A 21,600-nucleotide genomic window follows, 5' to 3' on the forward strand; every position below is an offset into this window, starting at 1 on the left:
TCCTTACACTTAGCGGCAACTGTAATGTTGACTTAAGCTCGTTTCTGTGGAAGGGAAACTGCATTGCCAAGGACAAGATAATCGCTAATCACTATATCTAACTACAAAGAAGAGTAAATCACTAAAAACAAATTAAGTATCTTAAATAAAAATAGAAAATAAAAGCAATTAAGAATCGAGGAAACCGCTGCAATCTCTCAAGTCTGTTGTGCGGAGCTAACTGAAAGCAGCCTGTGTTGGGATGTGCGGCCAGACTGGGCATGGGCAAAGCTTTTCTCCATGGAACCCCTCTTCAAAGAGTTTGACCAAAATGACAAAACCAAACCAAACAAGAACCTTGGCTTGGAAGCAATTCTGAGTACCTTTTGGTTGTGACTTAGGAAACAACAGGTCGCTCTCTCTGTGTGGCCCTGCGGACCTGCTCACTAGTCCTCTGTCTACTTAGGATGATGGCGGTTATCTTCAAATCACCGGAGCCCCAATTTAAATGAACTGGAAACTCATGAGACTTCTGTACTTGACCTTAATCTGATGAGGTCTGACAGAAGCTTTTTACTAACTCACTCCTCCTCCTCCTCTCCCTCCTTCCTTTATATATTCCTAGTTCCTTATGTCTTTAAATGTGTGCCAGTCTAATGGAAGTTAAAAACAATAGGAAACGAAGAGTTTTTATCACTGATTCAGAAAATGCGGCTGGAAGAGTAGTGCTTTTCCTCACAAAGTTCTCCTGATCAGGTTTCCCCTGGGCAATTTCCAAATCGTTTTTTAGTTAATGCAATTTAGTGATTTATTGTATTTCCCATAAGTATCTCAACAAAAGTAGAACCACTCATCACATTCATTTTCATGTTATGTTTGTAGCAATAATTAAGAAAACAAAGAGAGGAAAGGTTTTTCATTGAACCATTCACATTAAAAACTTTCCTTTAAAAATATTTATATAGTCTTCCCTTTGAGTAGTTAATCATAAAATGTTTCCATTTGCTTTTCAAGCCCTTTGTCCAATCTTGTTATGAAGATTGAAAGGTGAATTTCTGAGTTGGGAGGATTTAGGAGAAGAGATATGCATGAGAGATGGAAACGCGGTCTGGGAAAATGAAATACCCAATGAGAGGACCTTTCGGTGCTATCTCTGCCTTGAGCCACTTGGGTTATAATAAGGTTCTGGTCTACCCTGACTCTGGGACCAGGGAATTGAGTGCTCCAGTATAGTAGTAGGTAGCTGGGCACCATCACTAACTATCTTTGACCTTGTACTTCTGAAAACCAAGTTTTTGTCTCTATTCTTTGTCACCAAGTGTCCTTGTATGGCATATTCTGTTCTTCCCTTCCTGGTTTTGGGATCCTCCTGGGTACCTGAGTTTCTATGGGGTTTTCCTCACACTGTGCTCAGTCTGATAGGGACATCCCCAAAGGGTAGATCTCTCTGGTCAGCCAACCTCTGTCATCGTCGTCTCCCCTGATCAGGGACTTCCCAGTTGGGCTGGAGCTGGGTCTCTCCTCCAGGCCTGGCCTCCGGGGGTTTAACCCATGTAACCACTGACCACATCCCATCTCACACATGGCATCAGGGAGCACTGGATGCTGCCCTGCGGGGACTGTGTTCCAGTCACAGCCAGACTAACAGTGAGCACTCACCACAGGCTGTGAGACCTCATCACCGAACCAGGGCTGTTCCTAGGTACTCACCAGAAAAGCAAATTCAGGATGATGTTGGAAAGAAAGTCACGTGACTAACAAAGGTTGAGCATGTTGTGTGGGTGAAGGATGAGGTGTGTTTCGTATGCCCGTATTTTGGATTGGATGGACTGAGTGAAGAACAGTCTTAGGACGGGGACAAAGAGACTGAGGATTAGGATGTTCTGGGCCGTGAGCAGCGATGGGCACTCGGCAGCTCTCGTCTTGTCTTCCTGTGAAGATTCGGGAGCCAGTGTGTTCTTTCCTCTGGTTCAGCCGAGAGCAATAGACCCTGTCTCCGAGCTGTGGCAAGTAGAGGCAGGTGTCTAATTCTCCCTCCTGCTCAGCTCCATTTGCCCTTAGGTCAGGAGTGTTGACATGAGCTCAAACCCCCATGTACTGCAGAGGGATAACAATTCTTCAGCCTTGAAAAAGGGATCACAGAGGAAGGGGCACTTAGGGAAGCAATAAGGGAAAAAATGGATAAGGAAGAGGACCCAAAAAGAGGTAACAGACACTGAAATCATCACATATTCCTTTAGAAAGCCACAGTGAGCACGCTCTTTTTTTTCCATTTTAGACAAATAATACATGATAAGTATAAATGTGTCATGAGCACACCGTTTTCTCTATAGAAATAACAAAGGCCCTGGATACAATAGAATCTCTGGCCATACTTTTCTGTAAACTGCTGCCACTTTGTCCTGTATCTGTGTGGTTAATTTCTGTGAACTGCTGGACAGCTGATTTGACCGAGGCTTGGCTCTGCACCGGGTGATAATTCTACCTGGGCAGCAGGCCACGCGTGAGAGCAGCTTCCCCGAACCTCTCTCATTCCCTCAGTTTTGGGCACAGTCCAGCAGGAGAATATTTAAAACTGGGTTTGGTTTAAAATGCAGATAACAGACAAGTGCAAATAAGCTTTGCCGTAAATGCACAGATGACTTCAGATAAAAGTTTGGCCAGAGAATGAATTAGGACTGTCATCCTGGGGACCATGAGACAACCCTTCGCCCCACACAGCATCCCATCTTTCAGGACCAGCAAAATACGTGAGTCAGTTGGAAGGAACTATTTGAAAAACCAAGGGATACATGAAATGTGATTTTATGAGGAAATGAATGTACTCTTAGAATACCTTCACCTTTTTTTAATACCAGTGTGTGTTGCATGGGCTGTTCTACTCTTCAGTAAAAGTGATTAATAGCCCCCATCCATCACATTGTACAGTATGGTACATCTGAGTAGCAGAGAGCTTATAAAATATACTTGGCAATAAGTCACAAAAACATTCGTATTTTTTAATAACATTTTTGAAGGAGAAAAATCTGTTTTTCAATAAATTCTGGCATGGTTTCCCTCCAGATTTTATTTCTCATTTAAAATTACCTTGGGCTCGATTTTTTTCTTCTTCTGTTCATTGGCTCTTTACTAGGTCTTTGCCTTAGACAAATATATTTTAGAGATGGATTAAAAAGGAGACTAGCTCCTGAGCGTAGAATTCCAGATTTCCTTCTGTTTCCACTTCTGATGAGTTGCGGCACCATTAACACCAATGTAACTTAATTTCACAGAAATTTTGTAGGTGGTGCTACTCACAATCAGGTAGAATTATTCCTCAACAAATTTCTTTGTTACCCTTACATATTTGGCTTTTCTTTGTGGAATATTTTATTTCTATACATTACTGTGTAAATTGCAGAATCTTTCTTGTAAAGTGGTAGATTGCTACTATTTTTATTGGTAAAACTCTGAATTTATTGTACATTACATAGTTATCCCTATTATTGGAAACTCTTGTTTCCGCATAACAGAAAAAAGCAGCTTAAGCTAGGTGCGGTGGCTCATGCCCGTAATCCCAGCACTTTGGGAGGCTGAGATGGGCAGATCACCTGAGGTCAGGAGTTTGAGATCAGCCTAGCCAACATGACGAAACCCCGTCCCTACTGAAAAATACAAAAAATACCTGGGCGTAGTGGCGGGCTCCTCTAAAATCCCAGTTGCCTAGGAGGCTGAGGCAGAAGAATCGCTTGGACCCAGGAGACGGAGGTTGCAGTGAGCCGAGATGGTGCCACTGCACTCCAGCCTGGGTGACAGAGCAAGATTCTGTCTCAAAATAAATAAATAAATAAATAAATAAATAATAAAGTTTATAATGCATAGTCACCCAAGGCAAACAAGTTGATGCTGTGGAATGTCAGTTAAGGGTGATGCTAATTGTAGAAAATCCTCTTGGCCCTTTTCCATTCCTAGGAAGTCCACATACTTTTTTTTTTAATTTTTAGATTTTTACTCCAGTAGTTTTTGGGGTACAGGTTGTTTTGGTTACTTGGATAAGTCCTTAACATACGTTATTCATAAGTGAAGGACACCTTCATTCAGGACCACATGTGAGTTCCTAATAAATATGAATGGATTATACCCTCTAGGAAATGAAAAGGGAACTTTTAGAAGTCCGTGCAATTCATTCGTATATTGGAAAGAAAAGATAATACTCAACCCATCTGGCACACTTCATACCACTTCCCACCATTCAAACATTAAGTCCATGAATGAAATAATGTGCAGGGTTTTTCCTATCCACAAAGAGTTCCCATAGCATTTTATAATATGAGGTGTTTTTAAAGCACAGAAAAATGTTTAACATTGCAAACCCAATGAACAGGTACCTTGGAGGTAAGAAAAGCAAAGTAACTCTCTTTCCGTGTTTGTTGTTAAGGGAGGTCTCACATACCAGCTGTCTGGTTTTCTTCTCTTACTTCCGTGAATTGGAAGGTTTCATTCAGTGAAACAAAATCCACAGGTGTTTATTCCACTAAACACCTTTGAGGCTATCTAGTTAGATTTTGAGACGACTGTTTCTAAAATATTTTGTTTCTGAATCCTGTTTCTGTTATTGGGTGTTTGAGAGAGATTTAGAAGAAAAATCAATAGGATATCGTGATGGATTGGATATGGAGGGTGAGAGATGATGGTATAAATGATGACTCTTGGATTTCTTACTGGTGTACTTGAATGAATGGTGGTGGCAAAGGGCTAGTTGCTGAAAGGGAATCAGGTTTGGAGGAAATGATCAGCAACATTAGGCTTCAGATATGTGGAGTGAGTTACAATACTTCTGAGACATCCAAATGGAAGTATCGAATAGAAAACAGGACGGACAGATCCCTAAGTCATAAGAAAGGTCTTGGTTGGACATGGAAATTGTGACCGTATATAGGTGTAATTTCAGGCATGGGTGTGAATGAGATTGCGTAGCAATTCTTGAGCTGGGTAGAGGAAGATGAGACTGTGAAGAGGTTAGAGAGGAATAGCTCTCAGGACATAGAGCACCAGGAGAGTGTTAATGTCAAAGAACCCAAGACATGAGAGGGTTTCGAGGTCAGAGAAGTTGACAGCCTGGGTAATACCATAAATGACTTTGTCCACTAATTCAGGTGCAGTCAGGTGTTGGCAACATCATGATCTAAAACTACTTTGTAGAAAATTGACTGTGCTTTCTACACACAAGGATCCACCCTTACTAACTGGCTGACTGGTAGGTTTTTACCACTGTAGCACAATGGAAACACTTGTAACCTCTGCATACCAAGCATCATTTCTCCCTTGCCTGGAATAATTTTCCTTTAATATCATCCTGTGGGAAATGTATCCAGTTTACTGCTCCATTCTTTGTATCTTATATGGAATTATAATGATCTGCACTTTTGTTGACAATTTCGATAATGACAGGAAAAATATCATTATTGCTGAGGTATCCTGGTTTAAAGCAATTTCCTGGGAGAAAGCATCAAACTCCCATAATAAAGTTATAGTCCAAATTGTAAAAATGTGTTTTTAAGGGTTTTTTTTTCTTTCCTATAGAAGCATCATGGGCCTTTACTGAACTAATTAGCATGGTAGAGCTCTTGATAAGCCATTGTGGTTGACCAGTATAATAGTGTCCCTGTCAATTTTACTTAGCACATTGACAGGTGCACAGTTTCTGAATTTGACACTCTTAGACCAGACTGTAATGCAGTGAAATCCATTACCTAAGCAAAAATAAGTTCATAGAAGTAGCAGTAGCTTTTACTTAAGCCTTCCTTCCAGTCCATGGCAAAAATAGGACTTCAGTGGATTTCAAGATACTTGCCTGACTGTGCCAATTCTAAAGTAATCAATTAAAAGAAAAAGGCATTAGCTAGTTCTTCTTTGTGTAAGAAACAAATTTAAACATCTAAGCAATTCTCAGTTCATAAGGTAACTTTACTTTTCCTGTATAAACAGTTTCTGCTATAGCTGAAGATAGAACAAATGCATATGCTATTGATTCTTTTAGCAAGTTATGTGTCTCCAAAATTGGACTTCTCTTCAGGCATCGCAAGCAGACCATTGTCTGTAGCTTCCGTGGAGATGTATGTGATTTGTCCTTGAAACTCGGGACCCTGTTCTCCCACTACCAAGTTCAGCCATGCTGGTGGCTTCGGACAGCATCCTTAGGACTCTTGACTTTTACATCCTTATCTCAAGCCCTACTTTTTTCTTGAATGCCAGTAATTTTGGATTGGAAATCTCCTCCTAGGCAACCAAATTCAATGTAAAATAGAACTCATTTCTCCCTTTAAGTAATTTTGTTTCTCCATGGAAGTCTTATAAAACCCACCCAAGCATGCCTCGGAATCATGCCTCACTCCTTTTCCTCTCTCCCTGCAGCTCGTGAAACCTCAGCCCTGTCAGTTTTTTCTTCCTCAGTTTAAAAATTTTCCCTTCTCTTCATCGTTTATGGACAGACCACCTCTCCCTTGCACAGTTGGAACAACCTCTTCAGCCACCACCTACCTCTACACAAAAGTTACTGTTGTTTGTAAAACCCGAGTCTCATCGTGTTACTCCCTATTCAGAATTCTCCAGTGCCTCTCTTTTGCCTAACGGGTGATGCATCAACTTCTCAGCAAGTGCTAAGAGTGCCCCACAATGTGGTTGCCATCTGCCTTTTCCAACCTCTTGTTGAGTGATTCCTGTACACTGTTCACCCCAGCTAGTCACCCATTTATCAGTATTTGAAAAAAATCCACACTTTGCCACAGCCAACCCCACACCATGCTTACATCTCTCAAGATTCAACCTGAAAGAGCTTCTTTTCATCATTCAAGATTCAACTCAGGTGTAATTTTTGCCCTGATGCTTTCTTGTATATTATGGATTTTTCTTTTTTGCTTTTTTTTATTCCCATAACGTTATAGAAGCTTATATTTTCATTTACATTTTTATTAACATTTTACAAGAGGCTGCATGGCCTAGTGCTCTTTTTAAAAAGCATAGGCTTCTGAATCCAATAAACCTGTGTTTGTAGCCTGATTTTTTTTTTTTCACTGTGAACTATGAAACCAAGTTACTTGACTTCTCTGAACCTCAATTTTCTCATATGTAAAGGGAGGAATTGGAATAGTACCTTTCTCAAAGGGTTGTCATGATTATCTGAGATAAACCACACGCAACTCTCGACACATTCAATTAAACATTGTGCCTGGCTCATGTTTGATTTATTGTTGCATGGGTGGTATTGGTTATATTTGTCTTTCCCTCAAGATTGAGTTCTGATTACTGGTTCCTTGTAGAAGCCCAGTAAATACTGAAAAAATAGCTAACAAGTGGGTGAATTCATATATAGATGTAGTTAGGTAGCCCAAAAGATTAAAGTAAAAACTCTTCTGAGACATGATACTGTTATTGGGATGGGAAGGCTAAAATTATGCATATTTTACAATTTGGAAGAGTAGAATTTACTGACTCCTAAATTTACCCTTTCTTGAAATGGGAGAAATGTAGGTAATAATTTTATGGTCAGTTGTTCTGTTTTTATTCAGCAAAGCATGAAAACTATTCATTTTAACGAAATAGACTGACACTACCCTTTTGCTCGTAGTATTTGGTCTCCAGCATTAATCTGATTATCACTGATATTGACTGCTGTTCCTATCAAACCATGTTTAATATACCACAAATTATGTCAAATTATACAAGTCTATATATATTTGGAGGAAGGTAATTTTTTCTTTTTTTCTTTTTTTTTTTTTTGGAGATGGAGTCTCACTTTTAGCCCAGGCTGGAGTGCCTTGGCGCAATCTTGGCTCACTGCAAGCTCCACCTCCCGGGTTCACGCCATTCTTCTGCCTCAGCCTCCTGGAGTAGCTGGGACTACAGGCGCCCGCCACCACACCCGGCTAATTTTTGTATTTTTAGTAGAGATGGGGTTTCACTGTGTTAGACAGGATGGTCTCGATCTCCTAACCTCGTGATCCACCCGCCTTGGCTTCCCAAAGTGCTGGGGTTACAGGCGTGAGCCATTGTGCCTGGCCGGAGGAAGGTGATTTTTAAAGAATGTTAGCCAGATTTATTTACTTGCATTCTGATTTATTTACTTGCATTTTTTATGTGCTAGAATCTATTATAATCGTCTGTCAGGTGATCAAACTCTATAATGAGATTTTAAAAATATGAGTTTCAACTTCCAGCAAATAACATACAAAATACTCTGATGAAATTGACTTTACGAACCTAAGTATTTCCCAGGGTTACTGGGCCATAAAAAATACCCTTGAGCCAACCACGGTGGCTTACACCTATGATCCTAACACTTTGGAAGGCCAAGGCAAGAGGATCGCATGAGGCCAGGAGCTCAAGACCAGCCTGGGTAATAGCTTGTCCCTACAAAAAAAACACAAAAATGAGCCAGGTGTGTGGTATGTGCCTATAGACCCAGCTACCAGGGAGGCTGAGGTGGGAGGATGGATTGAGCCCGGGAGGTTGAGACTGCACTAAGACGTGATCGTGCCACTGCAATCCAGCCTAGGTGACAGGCTGAGACCCTGTCTCCAAAAAAACAAAATACTCTTGAACTAAGAAAAATGTTCACTAAATGCACTGAAGTAAAACATTATTGAAAGCAAGATACAATTCATTTTCTAATAATACTCTTTGGAGTTGATAAGAATAGGAATCATCTGGGAAAACAAGGGCATGTTCAGAGACTCGGCATCAATGCGTATAGGTAGTACATAGTTTGGCTCCATATAGCATGTGGCAGGCAGAGGGTGACCTCATGAGTGTGAAAAGTGAGCTGCAGGAGCAGCTCCCAATTACAGTTGTGTAATCACCTTCTCTGAAGCTGGTCCACTGTCATAGAATGAAAACCCTGGTTCAGCTGCGACGTAGTTTTGGCCAAGCATCTTTTTTTCCCAACCCTGTGACTTCCTGATTAGCAAAACTGAAACAGTGATTCAAAACATACCAGTTGGGTTATCCGATGGGAAATAAAACTTTAAGTCCAGATTAAACAGAATATCTCCTGATTTTTCACTAAGCGAAAAAACAAATATAGTAGTGGTTTTTTACCACCTGCAGTCCTGATTGAAAGTAATGATTCTGGAGCCAGCCTGGCTGGGTTGGAATCTACCTCACTTCCTGGTTCTGTGGTTTTGAATTCATCAGTTTGCTTTCTGTGCTTCAAATTCATCAGTTTGTTTAGTTTCCTCATCCGTAAAATGGAATAATTAAGTTACCTATCCCAAAGTGGTGTTATGGAGACTAAGGGAGGTTTTGTTTGTAAAATCATAGAACAGATCCCGGAGCAGAATAAGACATACCCACTGCTCTTGCTCTTACCCTTCCAGAAGAGTTGGCCATGACTTGATCATCTCCAAGGCAATGGTGACTCCTGGATGTGTCTGCAGCCCCTGCCTTTTGTGACATCATTTGAATTTTCCAGTTGCCCACTAGAGGTGGTCACTGGGTTTTCATTTGGGGTTGCGTATACCTAACCTAATTCCTTCTCTGATTCCCCCAGCTCACTGTAAATGTTCTCCCCATCTCGTGTTCTCTTAGCCAGGTCATTCTGCAGCTTTCTGCTCTGGCACCCTGGCTGCTCCTCAGACACCTTCAGACATCTCTGCTCTGGGATCCTCCCTGTGCTTTTCCCCACTGCATGTCCACAGAGCTTGGAGGCTCCCCCGCCTGATGGAGATTCTGCTCCAGTATCCACTACTGCCCAGTCACACTCCACCTCATACTCTTCTTTAGATTTCTTCATAGCACTTATCTGCCTGTATATAGTGTGTGGTTCACTTACAGATTCTTTGTAATGAGAACAAAAAATCAAAGCTATGCAAGTATTTACTTGGCTCTTTTGATAGAATGTGGTTACTGGGTGCCAGGGCTTCATATTGCAGAGAAATGATGAAGAGTTTGTATCGTTCCCACACGGACTTGTTATCAGCTATACCTTGATCATTTTTCGAAGGTATTACGCACTTTACAGACAAGCTTAAGCCAGAAAACATCCAAACCCAGAACTTGCTCATCTTGGCACTTTTATTATATTTATTTATTTATTTTTGCGATGGAGTCTCGCTCTGTCACCTAGGCTGAACAGTGCAGTGGCATGATCTCTACTCACTGCAGCCTCTGCCTCCGGGGTTCAAGCCATTCTCCTGCCTCGGTCTCCCAGGTACCTGGGATTACAGGCATGCACCACCACACCCAGCTTATTCTTGTATTTTTAGTAGAGACAAGGTTTTGCCATGTTGGCCAGGCTGGTCTCAAACTCCTGACCTCAAGTGGTCTGCCCGCCTCAGCCTCCCATAGTGCTGGGATTATCAGTGTGAGCCACTGCGCCCAGCCCATCTTGGCACTTTTAATATTAGCCTTGAAACGGGAACAATATGTTCATTTCTGTAGAACTACGAAATGGGGACAAGGACCCAGCACCCTCCAGGGTGGAATTCCCTGAGCATTTGAAGGAGATATTTTAAGCAAGGATGGAAAATTAACATAAAGAGAACAATGAATACTCCATGGAGTAAACAGTCATCACTTGGACTTGTGGCCTTTATGGAAGGAGCTAACACCCGAGGATGAAATGGGCATTGCAGTTGTGGTTCTGTTTACACACACAGCATGGGATTTTGAGCGGTGTAGTCCTTGGGGACAGTGATGCTTCAGTGTGCAGGCTGCTTCTCAGCTCAGGCTTACTGTCTAAACCTCCCTACAGAAAGGCTGTCGGGGCACCTCCTGTGCCTGCAGAGGAGGGCTCCAAGGCTTCCCTTCCCTGCCTCGTTATCCCCTGCCAGCACCCAGCAGATTGCAGAGGGAGCCCAGCCCTTCCAGACCTCCCACTTGAACTGGGCTTATGGCTGATGTTAAAACAAAAACAAAGAAAGAAAACTTAACGTGATTTGTACTCAGGGAGCTGTGTGGATACCGGTTTCCTCAGCGGCACAGGAGGCTGCCTAGCTAGCTGTCCCTACCCAGCAATGAGTGTTTGGCGGCAGGAGCAAGGTGGCCAACTCAGGTGTCCCTGAGGCCTGGTGAGCAGTGCTGGTTTTGGGGAGAGGACTTGGGGGGCTGTGGCAAACCTGCCGCACCTGCCTCTCCTAGCGGGGCAGCTCCAGGCTAAACTGGCATGTGGGCCCCGAATTGTTTGGTTTTCCCAGAGAAGTGGATTCCAGGGGTGTGTGTGTGTTGATATGGACACCACACACTTGTGAGCTTCTGGGAAGGAATCCTATCATCCACCAATAGCCACCTCCATGTTTTGGAGTGCAGTCTGTAGAGTCTGGCCGCTTAGGTGCTACCCTTCAGAAGACTGGAGGAATGCAGCATTGTCCACAGGATGATTAGTTGTAGTTTGAATTCACACTTATGCAGTCCCAAGTATTTGACAAATACTTGGTGATTGAATACCATGCTATATTTTAATCAAACGTATTTCTAGAAGTTAAGATATCTCACTTCAATTTTAAAGTCTTGTACTCTAATGTTTGGCTTCTGAACCCTTAATCCAGTCCACGTGTCACTTCTGAAAAGAAGCAGTGAAGCCAGGTCTCCCCTTCTTCTTTCTCTCATTCCTGGATCCTTTCTCTCATTCCCCTTTCCTCTTCATCTCATTCTTCCTTCCCCCTTTCCTCTTCCCCGTCCTCCCTCCTCTTCCCTCTACTTCTCCCCATCCCTTCTCTCCTCCCTTCTCCCATTCTCTTTGCTTCCTGTGCCCCATCCCCTCTCCTTGCCCTTCTTTCATCACCTCCCCACTTCTCTCCCTCCCCCCTCCCTTCTTCCCCTCCCGTTCCCCACTTCCCCCTTCCCTCTCCCCCCTTCCCTCTCCCCCTTCCCTCTCCCCCTCCCATCTCCTCCCTTCCCTCTCCCCTCCCCCTCCTTCCCCCCCCCCCTCCCCCCTTCCCCCTCCCTCTATCCCTCCTCCCCCCCCCTCCCCCCCCCTCCTCCCCCCCCCCCCCCCCCCCCCCCCCCCCCCCCCCCCCCCCCCCCCTCCCCCCCCCCCCCCCCCCTCCCCTCCCCCTCCCCCCCCTCCCCCCCCCCCCCCCCCCTCTCCCCCCCCCCCCCCCCTCCCTCCCCCCCACCCCCCCCCCCTCCCCCCCCACCCCCCCCCTCCTCCCTCCCTCTCCCCCCCCCCCCCCTCCCTCCCCCCCCCCCCCCCCCCCTCCTCCCCCCCCCCCCCCCCCCCCCCCCCCCCCCCCCCCCCCCCCCCCCCCTCCCCCCCCCCCCCCTCCCCCCCCCCCCCCCCCCTGTTTCCGTCCCCCCCCCCCCCCCCCCCCCCCCCCCCCCCCTCCCCCCTCCCCCCCCCCCCCCCCCCCTCCCCCCCTCCCCCCCCCCCCTCCCCCCCCCCCCCTCCCCCCCCCCCCCCCCCCCCCTCCCCCCCCCCCCCCCTCCCCCTCCCCCCCCCCCCCCCCCCCCCCTCTCCCCCTCTCCCCCTCCCCCCCCCCCCCCCCCCCCCCCTCCCCCTCCCCCCCCTCCCCCCCCCCCCCTTTCCCCCCTTTCCCCCTTCCCCCCCCCCCCCCCCCTCTCCCCTCTCCCCCCCTCCCCCTCTCCCCCTCTCCCCCCCTTCTTCCCCTCTCCCCCCTCCCCCGTGTCCCCCTCCCCCCCCCTCCCCCCCGTCTCCCCCCTCCCCCCTCTTCCCCCTCCCCCCCCCCCCCCCCCCCGTCTTCCCCTCTCCCCCTCTCCCCGTGTCCCCCCTCCCCCTCCCCCCGTCCTCCCCCTCTCCCCCTCCCCCTCCCCCCTCTTCCCCTCTCCCCCTCTCCCCCCCCTCCCCCCTCTCCCCGTCTCCCCCTCCCCCTCCCCGTCTCCCCCCCCCTCCCCCCCTCCCCTCCCCCTCCCCCCCCGTCTCCCCGTCCCCCCCCTCTCCCTGTCTCCCCCCTCTCCCCGTCTTCCCCCCCCTCTCCCCCTCTCCCCCTCTCCCCCTCTCCCCCCGTCTCCCCCCTCTCCCCGTCTCCCCCCTCCCCCTCTCCCCCCGTCTCCCTCTCCCCGTCTCCCCCTCTCCCTGTCTCCCCCTCTCTCCCCGTCTCCCCCTCTCCCCACTCCCTCCCTTTCCCCGCTCCTTCCTGCCTCCTGCAGATGTGCAGTGCTGATTGGCAGAATTCTCCCCCTCAGTCCATGCGGGGATGCTCATTTTGTTTTCCCCACAGCCCGTGCTCCCTGCTCATTCCCTTCACAGGTTACCATTAGCGTGTGTCAACCCTTGGTTTAGGTGTGTATGTATCCTGGAAAATTAGATACTCGCATGAATTAGTTTTATAACCTACATGAATGGGATTGTAGATTCTGGTTCACTGTTTGATTTTTTTTTTATTTTTTCGGCCTATACTGTCTTCAGAACTGCCTGTGTTGCTAGGTGTGCATCTTACTCCTTGCTTCTGACTGCTGCGTGGGTCCTATAACATAGATCACCCACATGTTACATCTTCCTTCCCCTGGTAATAGCACCCTCAGCTGCCTCCCAGTCCCAGATACTTCCCATAGTGCTGCAGTGAACTCACATATCCCCTTAGGGCTTGGCAGGAGGGTTTGTCTGGTTCTGTTCTCAGGCCGCAGGGCACAAGCACACTTAACTTCACCAAGTGTGGGAGATCCTTTCTGGGATGACTGGACCCATTCATACTCCCAGGAGCTGTGAATGAAGTTTCCTATTTCCCCACGTCTCCACTTGGTGTTGACTTTCTCATTCTAATCTGATAGCTGTATCATTGCCATTTTCATTTACATTTCTCTGATTACTGGTTAGATTGAGCTTTTCTTTATAAACTTCTTAGCCCTTTGGATTCCTTTCCCTTTTCTCAATTACCTGTTCATATCGCACATTTTTCTATTGGGTTTCTTGTCTTTTTTGTTGATCTCTCCTATAGTCTGGTTATTAATCCTCTGTTCACTTTTAGATGTGGCACACATCTTCCAATTTTGTCTACTCTGTCCTTTGTAGGTGGCTCTGTCAGTGTGTACTCCTTGATGACTTAAATCATGTTTAAGAAATTATTCCTCATCCCAAGCCATCACGGATATTTTCTCCAGCAGTTAATTCTGTTAGCTGCGTAGGTATACCTCATATGTAAACGTTTACAGCCCTCAGAAGGGAAGGATTTTTGTGTTTCTGTTGTTGCTTTTGTGGCAATAAGTTACGGATCCAGCATTTTCTCTCAATAGTAAGCTGGTTTTTATGGTACCATATCCTAAGTATTCCGTCTGCTTTCCTCTAATGTGTATTGCTACCTTTATATATTTAACAAATTGGCACATATCCATGAATCTGTTTTAGGACCCTGATTTTGTTTCTGGAATAGCAAACAGACTTGGGCATCATGGGTAAAGGCCTCCAAGAAAGCAGTGATACCAGGACTCACTGGAGCCTCATGTACGTGGTGAATGGACTTGAGTTTCTATCTAGAATTCGAAAGCTGCAAGAAAGAGCCTCTAAATCATGCCTGCCCCATGTTGTCATTTTCACACAAATAGTCTGAAAGTTAAAGAGTCACAGTGCCCATAGCCACATACCAATGACAAAGGACTGTGACCCAGGTTTCCTCCGACACAGCTAGGCGCTCTCTTGAATTCATTGCCCTGGGCTGCCTCTTTCCTTTCCCAGGTTAGAGCAAGTGATTTTTTCAGTCTTTCTACCCCTCACAATCTATTCCTGCCTATGAAAGTTTTGTTAGTTTCTCCTTACTTCTTTTTAACCTTGTTGAGGGAGCAACGCTTGTGCTCTGCAGGCCGGTTATTTAACTCCTGCATGCATATGTTTTAAGTTTTCCCTTCCTTCCTCCCCGCCCCCTGACTTTGTAGCAAAAGGAAATTTATTCACAGCAGTTTAGTCAGTGGTGGGAGTCGAGGCAGGTAAGAGAGCAGTGTGACAGGAGTGGACTCTTGATGATTCGTGTTTTAATCTGTGTCTCAAAAAATGAACCTGGGCTGGGAGCGGTGGCTCATGCTTGTAATCCCAGCACTTTGAGAGGCTGAGGCAGGAGGATGGCTTGAGCTCAGGAGTTTGAGACCAGCTTGGGCAACACAGCAAGACCTCATCGCTACTAAAAATTTTTTTAAATTAGCTGGGCATGGTGGCATGTTCCTGTAGTCCCAGCTACTTTGAGGGGGGGAGGGCAGCTGCTGAGGTGGGAGGATCACTTGAGCCTGAGAGGTCAAGGCTGCAGGGAACCCTGAACGTGCTACTGCACTCCAGCCTGGGCGACAGAGCAAGACCATGTCTTAAAAAAAAATTAACCTGCTTTTTGTTCTTTTCTAGGTACCTTACATCTTTAGATGCATTACCTAGAGTATGTTTTTCTGTGTGAGTATTCATCCCCATCATTGAGTGGAACAGAAAAAATGTGAAACAAATGATGAAGTTTTAGGAAGTCATCCAATGCTTAGTACTTCTTTTCCCATCTCCTACTACCTAAGTCAGGACCAGGCTTCTGCTTATTATTCTGTTTGGTGTACACCGCTAGGTTGACGAAATACATTAACACATGGAGTAGAAACAGAGGGGCTTTAATGGAGATCATGTCCCTAGGCAGAGCGTCAGAGAGGAGAAGAGAGGAGGAGGCCTGAGTGGCATTTTGTTTGCTGTTTGGTGAGTGGGGAGAAGGCAGTGAGACAGCCAGTGTAATGTTGAGAGTGTTCTCCGGGGTCGTTGGCATTCTCAGCAGTGCACCAACAAAGGCCCCTTTCTTCTGGAATTCCAGATTACAGTGTGCCCACGGGAGGCCTCATCCGGGGGCAGTTTCTGCTTGTCAAGGAACTGCAAGCCTGACCTTAACCACCACCTCATTTCATGCCTGAGAGCTTAGAAGCCTAGACCCCACTAACAAGGAGCAAGGCCCTTGGAAATGCAGCACTGCAATGAGCATTTTATTGAGTTCTTTCAAAACTGTGGAAACTACAGAACGTCTCGCAAGGCCCTTTGGGGAGAAGGGTTGTGAGGTTGGAAGATAATCAGCTCAGCCTCTCCCACTCTGAGTACCATTCAGTTAGGATGTACTCTCTACCCTTTTCCATGCTGCTACCTGCCTCTGAAATGGGAGCTGTCATTTAGAAGGGATTTGGAATACTTGGATGAGATAATAATATGTAGCATTTATTAATGGAGTACTTTTTAAATCAGAGGCTCAGAGACTTTTTGGGCTTTCTAATGTGTTAATCTCCATCTTCTTCCCACTAGATGGTTTTACTTATTTTTAAAAACTTCTGTGATTAAGATAGGCAAATCAACCAAACAAAACTGTTGAACAACCTCCCTATTCACTGGGTAGGTCATCTAGTGATATTTTAAAGTAAAGTAGCTTCATAGAGTGGATTCTTTTCCCAGGCCTTTGTTACTGATCAGTGTTTGTCAGATGTAGTTAAAAATGATTCGTAAGAAAAAGCTTAGTTTTTCTTTGATCTGCATTCAATAAAATCTGTCTCATAGACCGAGAAATTTTCTTTCCTCCCAGCATAGCCTGCCAGTTCTAGAGGAAGCCTATTGTCAGTCACAAAGAGGATTTATGTTTCTTTTTTTTTCCTTAATGGGTAACCGTTGTTGGTTATGGATTGAAGAGGGTTCTAAATGCTTGTCTGTCTGGTACAAAGCCAGTCTCTCTTTTCACATAGGCAATGTGCCCTATGTCGTAGAGGTTAGAGATGAAATATGATTGAAATCATGTGGATGCATCTTCCTGTGCTATGTCTGTCCTACAGGCAAAGTGCCCCAAGTTCATGTTGGATGCGCTGAAACTCAGTGTGTTTCCACAGGCAATTTGAGAACAAGTCAATACCTCACACAGTAATACGTCTTAGAGATTTCTCATATAAGCAGTGGAAGTTTGATCTTTTGAATTTGGTTGACTTACAATAATCAAATGTTTGGAGGAGGAGAGAGCTATTCTTTTGACAGTGCGACCTGTGTGCTCAGCCTGATTTTTGTATGGAAAACAGACTGCATATTTGATGGATAACTCAGAGTAACTTTTCAAATCTACTTACTGGCTTATTTCTGGTCTCCAGTTTTGGCTTTTGAGGAGACCTCTTTGATATTTGTACCTTTACGTATACATGGAATAGTACAGCAGAACTTTATCAATGGCCTGTTTCTGTGCAGATCCTGAACTGATGCTCTTGTATGTACCACATTTTACTAGGTACAAATGTCTTTCAAGAAAGTCCTGCTTTATAGGCTCTTGCATATTATACTTCATCTCAGCCTTGGGAATAGTGAGCTTTTTCCTTTCTTTAAGATGTATCTCGGGAGTAGAAAGCACCATCAAGATCACATTTACTAGGACACTTGAAGAATTTGAGATGATGTGTTATGCAGTGCAGGAAAGGGAGTCAGAAACTGCAGGAGTTGGAGAAAGACGAGGACACGTTGACATTCCTAGTGATGGATATGTACACATACACATGGTACGCAAGTATGTGTCACCTCTTATTACACACGCACATTCATGCGAGAGGGACTACAACCGTTGGTCAGGCTCGGAGTGGTGCTTCAGCTTTCCAACTGGTAATGAAAGTGAAGGGTTGATAGCTGGCTGTATCTATCGCTTTTTCATTGCTGTGTTTTCTGGTAGCAAAGGAAGAAGTAGATGTGGTGGATAGCAAAAGATGTCTTGATGTTTATTTAGGAGAAGAAATTCAAGTGGCAATAAAATGTAGACAACGATATATATGGGAAAAGCAATAGTAATGATCAATTTTAATGCAAGGATTTGTGAGATGAGAAGTTGGGGCAGCACAAATGATTTTTAGACAAGGGTATGGCAAGTGCAAACTAATTTATGAAGGGAGCTATCTTTGAAACGGAACCGTGAGTAAACGCAGTGCATTTCCACACGCGTAGCCCATATCCAAAGCTTGTGTCCTGACTTCAGAAACACTTTGTCTTACTACCAGTATTGGGAAAGCCAATGAACAGGGAAACACAGTTTTCAATTACTGAGTGAATCAATATCTTCTTATTTTAAAACATAGATGGCTTTCACTTGCGTTCTAACCTGGAGGTCGCAGTGATTCTTGCCAAGATAATATATAAGCACTTCGTTTTTTATGTTTCCAACAGGAAAATCAAGATTATGTTTTATTCACTGTTAAACTGGCCTTTTTAGGTGTTTTAAATTCACTGAGGATAGCATCATCAGCATCATCATTGCTATTAATGTCATTATTATCACCACTAGATGGTGTATGGGGAATTGGGGGCACCGAATGTTATAGGAGGCATTCTTCTCTATGCTATCACTAATTGGTTGTTAAGGGAATATAGAAACATATCGGAGGGTGGAGGAAAGGGGACGATAAAATGTGATGGACTTTTCTCACTAATTAAAACTATGCTGGAGATATGGTGGTGGAAATATGTCTGGCTGGAGAGAAGGTCTTCTGTGTTTGCCCCTTTAAATATACATGGGATATGAAAGTAGAATTTTATAAATGCCCTGTATCAGAAGCAAGCATTCCTTAAATTGGAGAAAGACCTCTGGTGTTCTGGTGGGGCTAGGTTCTTGAGAATCCCTTATTAAAATACGACAGTCTGCCTAGACCTGGGTTCCCAGCAGGTCTGCCTGTATGGATTTGCATGAGTTGGGGTCCTGGCTGGTCTCCTCTGTGCAGCCAGCCTAGGAACTTAAGAAACAAAAGCAAGGTTCTTGATTTGACAGGTGTCATTATCGAGGACCATCACTTCTTGATTTTTTCTTTCTTCTGTTCATTTTGATAGACTTTAGGGAGTCTCTGCTGTCAGAAAATGTGCTGGCTTCTGGCTTCACATATGATTTGTGTCTAGCTTCCTGTAACTAAAAATATCAGCAGAAGGAATTATAGATGGTTCAATTAAAGTAGTAATTGGGCAAAAACAGCTCATAACAAATCCAATTCTGGGAAACGCTTCTGTGCTTTGATTATTATGTTCCTCCCTATTTCTCCCTCTGCTTACCTTTTTAAAGTTTGATATAATAGCTCATTTTAGGGTTTCCTCGTTCTCATTTGTCTCTCTCATTTTAAAACCTAAGAAAGGGCCTGGTGCTCAACATAGAGTAAAAACAATCAATGAAATGAGTAATGATCAAAAATACTTTAAGAAATGTTTTGAACGTAGAAATAATAATCTCTTAATATGCACAAGCATAATAGGTCAATAGTATTTATGTACAATGCCAGTACAAAACAAATGTGAAGGAGCATTAATGAATGAAACTGGTATAACAGTAAATACATAATATATCAAAGAAAACTTGACAGTTCTGGATGCTGTGTCATGTCTTTTTATAACACCAAATACGGATTTGTCACAAGCCACTTAATGACCCTTTAAAAGTTGCTAATGTTCTTACTTACACTCTCGTCAAGTTGTAAATCAAAAGAGGATTTGAAGTTAAGGCCCATGGTTGGAATTTCAGTGCAGTCAAGTATCTGTTCTCTGTTTGCGGTTGAGTGAGTGGATGATGATGGTGAATTTGAGAAAGAAAGGGTTCTTACTAAGTGATTGTTGCATTGCAATGGGTTGGCCAAGCCCTTTAATTTTTTGACTTGAGAAATTGAAATGTATCCTAACATATTAAACTTCACAAAGATGTTTATACTCTGAAAAGATCAGTGCCTTTTTTTCAACACCCACTACAGAAGATGCGAAAATGTATCACACGATTTTGAGTTCTGATCAGCCAAAACGTCACAATTGTGTTTTCTTTTTTAAAGGTCATCAGTTCAGTAGATAGCTGATTTTCTGTATGTAATTCTGTCCCTTTAGTATCCCCGTTGGCTTCCCAACATGTAGTGTATATACCTTCTGGCACACAGTAGGGCCTCAGTAAACATTTTTGCAAGAATGAATTCAAATTGAATTTGAAGAATAAATACTGGAACAATAAAATTGGCCCCACATGAATGTGTGGGGATCTACTTGTTGCAAATGGTCCAGGATGCAGATTAATATGCAGTACGCACGTGAATATCTGGAAGTCAGCAAGGTACAGTAGTGAGATGTACACCTCTACACAAACTGATTTTTTCAGCTTCATTTGATTGGTAACATTGATTCAAATGTAGTCATAAGACTCACACTAATGGCTCTTTTAAGAGATAAAAAGGAATGTGTGTTTTCACCAGCGTTTTATATCCGGCCCGGCAGCTGCAAAGAACCTGATGCTACAGGCGTTTAACATACTCTCCTTGGATTGTTGAAAAGGGGAAAGGAAGAAGGGGGTCATTAGGAATTCTTGCCCTTTCTTGTGGGGAAAAGAAAGGGCTTGCTTGTAGTAGGAGGGAGTTGTATTTGTGAGTCATAGGGATCCATTATCCATATCTGCTGAGGGGCTGTCAGATACGAAGTAAATTTAGAGACCTGCTTGTCCCTTTAGCTGTTCATCACTGTTGATCGGTGCCAGTGGCAGGCAGCAGTATTTTTAGAGAAGCGAATGATACGGAATTTCTTCATGTACAGAACATTGGCTGATCCCATTACTCAAAGCTATTCAAAAAGTCACAGCTGACGCTTAACAGAGTTGCAGAGGAAAAACAATAGACCTAAGAAGCAAAATACTGAAATGCATGATGAAAACATAGGGAGATTGAAGTTACTCATCACCACTGTTAATCCAGTTTGGTGCTGCTGGTTGTCAGTGGTATTAAAAATATAATTTTCACAGGAATCGATTTTATGCATGTCTCTTGGCCCTATCATAGAGTGAAAAATAGGCTGATTTTTTCACATCTTATACCGCCTTCCTTTGAAACATATCTGACATTTATGCTTTGACAATTGGTATGTGAAGAAGAAACACGGAGGACCTTTTTCCCTGTAGCAGCCAGCATGGTGCTGTATCTTGGTTTCCAAATGATAAATGCAGGAAAACAGCAAACAGTTTTAAAAATGGCCTTAATCCTGCAGGACAGTATTCCTAATTTCTAGATAAAATCCTTTTAATTTAATATTCTAAATTAATATTTTGAATTGCTTCTCTGCAAGAACACTAGATCGCAGAAATGTACAAACCGTCCTTCAGAAGAGTAAAAGACTAAGCCATCTGCAGTTGTAACTGTCAGTGAATGGCCAAGACTTATCCACAGTGGAGCCTTTTCAGCAATCTATTCTTAGACTTAATTTTTGAAACCTAATCACCAGAGATGCCTGAGTCTGTTGACTTAGTTCAACGAGAAATCTGTGCATGTTCACAAACTTACATGTTCAAGAAGCCAGTGCATGTTCACACACTTAACACGTAGGAGAAGTCTGCGTGTTCACTAACTTAAACGTATGAGAAGTCAGCGCATGTTCACTAACACACACATGAGGCCTGGAGGCTAAGCAGAAACTGACCAGCAAGGTTTCAGGTCTCAGGTCTTGAGCGCTAGTGCTGCAGCTGGGTGTGCTGATTTTTTGGCAAAATCAGTTGGTGGTTTTCAAGCTGTGGAGAGAAGAGTGCCTGGTGAGTTCAGCGAAGTAAGTTGGATGTCCAGTGGTGGCAGCTTCACTTGTTAAATTCAATGAAGAAAATGAGACCCTGTGCGATGACACAGCCAAGAAAATTATCAGAATTTGTCAAAAGAAATTTTGAACCAGGGTATTAGGGTGGTGTCTATGAAAAATTCATCAGTAAGTTGTTTATGTCAGTTGGAGAAGTACACTCA

The 21,600-nt window shown here is 44.2% G+C and overlaps 1 protein-coding gene and 1 pseudogene across 15 annotated transcripts in view; both read left to right on the top strand.

The window, feature by feature from the left end:
- Window positions 1-21,600, top strand: part of CELF2 (CUGBP Elav-like family member 2) — an 866,203-nt gene that overhangs the window by 626,543 nt on the left and 218,060 nt on the right. The window lies entirely within an intron of this gene.
- Window positions 11,865-20,462, top strand: LOC126962956 (basic proline-rich protein-like; annotated as a pseudogene).

This window comes from Macaca thibetana, chromosome 9 (assembly GCF_024542745.1).
Source record: "Macaca thibetana thibetana isolate TM-01 chromosome 9, ASM2454274v1, whole genome shotgun sequence".
Lineage (NCBI taxonomy): Eukaryota > Metazoa > Chordata > Mammalia > Primates > Cercopithecidae > Macaca > Macaca thibetana.